The 2,229-nt window shown below is 48.8% G+C and overlaps 1 non-coding gene across 1 annotated transcript; it reads right to left on the bottom strand.

The window, feature by feature from the left end:
- Positions 1-458: 458 nt before the first annotated feature.
- LOC113184943 (U2 spliceosomal RNA) lies at positions 459-649 on the bottom strand. Its single transcript, XR_003301079.2, has one exon. It is a non-coding gene; the product is annotated as a U2 spliceosomal RNA (small nuclear RNA).
- Between the last annotated feature and the right edge of the window lie 1,580 nt (positions 650-2,229).

A 2,229-nucleotide genomic window follows, 5' to 3' on the forward strand; every position in this document is an offset into this window, starting at 1 on the left:
GTAACTTCACATTACGTATAACCACAAGAATGGCATCCTAACTAGACTAAGCTCCACTTCATGTATGTATAACATATCAAAATACACTGTACTGTCATGCATATCTAAGAAAGAACAAATAAAAAGTTGATTGAAAATTTTATTGAGTGTCTACCATCATTCCAGACTCATATTAATTTGACCTATGATCTAACCTTAAGTTGAATTCACACCAACAGACAGTGGAACAACAGAGGGGAGAGAGAGACATGTGGCACCAAGGGTGGGGCATCAGGCAGACAGACAGCCATTACCCTCTACAATTCCGTTTCCTTATCTGCCAACTCTCAAAAAATACCGTAGTACTGAAAGAGACCTGAGGGGAAACAAAGTTAAGAACGCTTAGGGAGGTCCTATAAAGGAAGAAAAAGTGGGAAAGGATATAGTCTGATTTTTAATACAGCACTTAAGTTCCCCCAGAGGGGTGCACCGGTCCTGGAAGTACTGCAATACCAAGTCGATGCGTGGAGTGGATGGAGCAAGCTCCTATTCCGACTCCGTGTTCCAAAAATCCATTTAATATATTGTCCTCGGATAGAGAACGTATCAGATATTAAACTGATAAGAACAGATACTACACTTGATCTTAGCCAAAAGGCCGAGAAGCGATACCATACCACTTGCCCCTCGCCCTTACCACCCTCCGCTCGCTCACTTTCAACTCGCGGTGAGCGCCTCCATGCCTACTCCCACTCTCTTTTTCCCGTGTCTCCTTCGGGTTCGCACGGGGTCCATTGACCCCGCGTGCAGATTCACCATTGGTCCCATCTGGAACTAGGAATTTTAAAAAGTCCGTCGCGGCTCCGGCGTTCCGGGCTGTGGAGTCCTCCCCTACTTTGCATGCCCCGCCCCTTCCCCGGGGAGGCGTGGCTACCCCGTGACTTCCTCTCTGGAGCCCACCCACTGACAAAAACAGATCCCTGGGGGACTGGGACTGAGCGGTTATTGGGGGCTGTCTGCCAGAGGGAGTTGTTGGCTGTGAGCGGGCCCAATTTTCCGGAGGACACCGTTGCGAGATATTCGCAAAAGACGCCCAGGCTGTATGTTTTGCTGTTGTTATTTTTATAATTTCAATCCTTTGAGATATTCTTGATGAAATCTCTCCAGAGCTTTGTGAGGCTCCAGCCAATCCTGGGGAGATGACAGCCCCACATCTGACCTTCTTCTCAAAGGTCCTGGGGTTCCTTTATTCCCTCTCATGAGTCCACCCATAGGAGTTTTAGCAAGGAGTTGATTGTCAGTCTCATAAAAAGCAGCACATTAGAGCCAACAAGACCTGTGGGGGGTGGGGAGTGGAGAATCCGCAGATCTGAGGCCCCAGGGAAATAGCATCTGTGGAAAGCCCACGGACTGAGTGAGAGTCTCAGGTCTATGTTCTAGTCCCAGACCCACTCCCAAAGTGCTGTGTGATGTTGTATAGGTGGCTTGGCTTCTCAGAGTCACTACTTTCTCACCTGTAAATAATGTGTGGTTCTAGTCATGGCTATAAAGGGGTGTGGTGGTGAGCGTGGGGCAGGCTCTGATTTATCAGACCAGGACGTGGGGTGACATCGCCCTTCACAGATCCTCTTCTTTTTTTGTCTCCTGAGCTTGTCACAGCACCATTATGTGGGTTGAAAATTCCGCCTGATATTTTTCAAAAATGTAATTTGTGACAACCCATGAAGAAATCAGTCTCCCTGGGATAGGCAGTCTCTTCTTCCAAACCAGGAAGGCGCGCCCTTGGGCACATGTCCCCTTCTGGAGTCCAGTATTTCACAAGTTGGCAGAAATGACACAGAGGAGGGTGTCAGAGTCCAACAGACGTTAGCCCAGGTCCCACACCTGCCTCGGGACAGCCATGTGACTTGGGGAATGACCCTTACCCTCCTGCAACCTCCATCTGCTCTCTGTAAAATGGAGAGAAAACTAACTTGCCAGAGCTTTGTGAGGCTCCAGCCAATCCTGGGGAGATGACAGCCCCACATCTGACCTTCTTCTCAAAGGTCCTGGGGAAGTTCTCAGCTCTGTCCCCATTGAACCCAGAGCATCCTCAGGAGATGAAAGCCAGTGTCATGGCTCGGGCTCACCTTCCCACCAGACATGCTGAGCAGTCCTGTTCTTTAAGCAAAAAAGGTAGGATATTGGGTACAGCATTGCTATAGATGGGACTCTGCTGTCCCCCCAAACTATATGTTAAAATCCTAACTC

Source organism: Urocitellus parryii, chromosome 9 (assembly GCF_045843805.1).
Source record: "Urocitellus parryii isolate mUroPar1 chromosome 9, mUroPar1.hap1, whole genome shotgun sequence".
Classification (NCBI taxonomy): domain Eukaryota; kingdom Metazoa; phylum Chordata; class Mammalia; order Rodentia; family Sciuridae; genus Urocitellus; species Urocitellus parryii.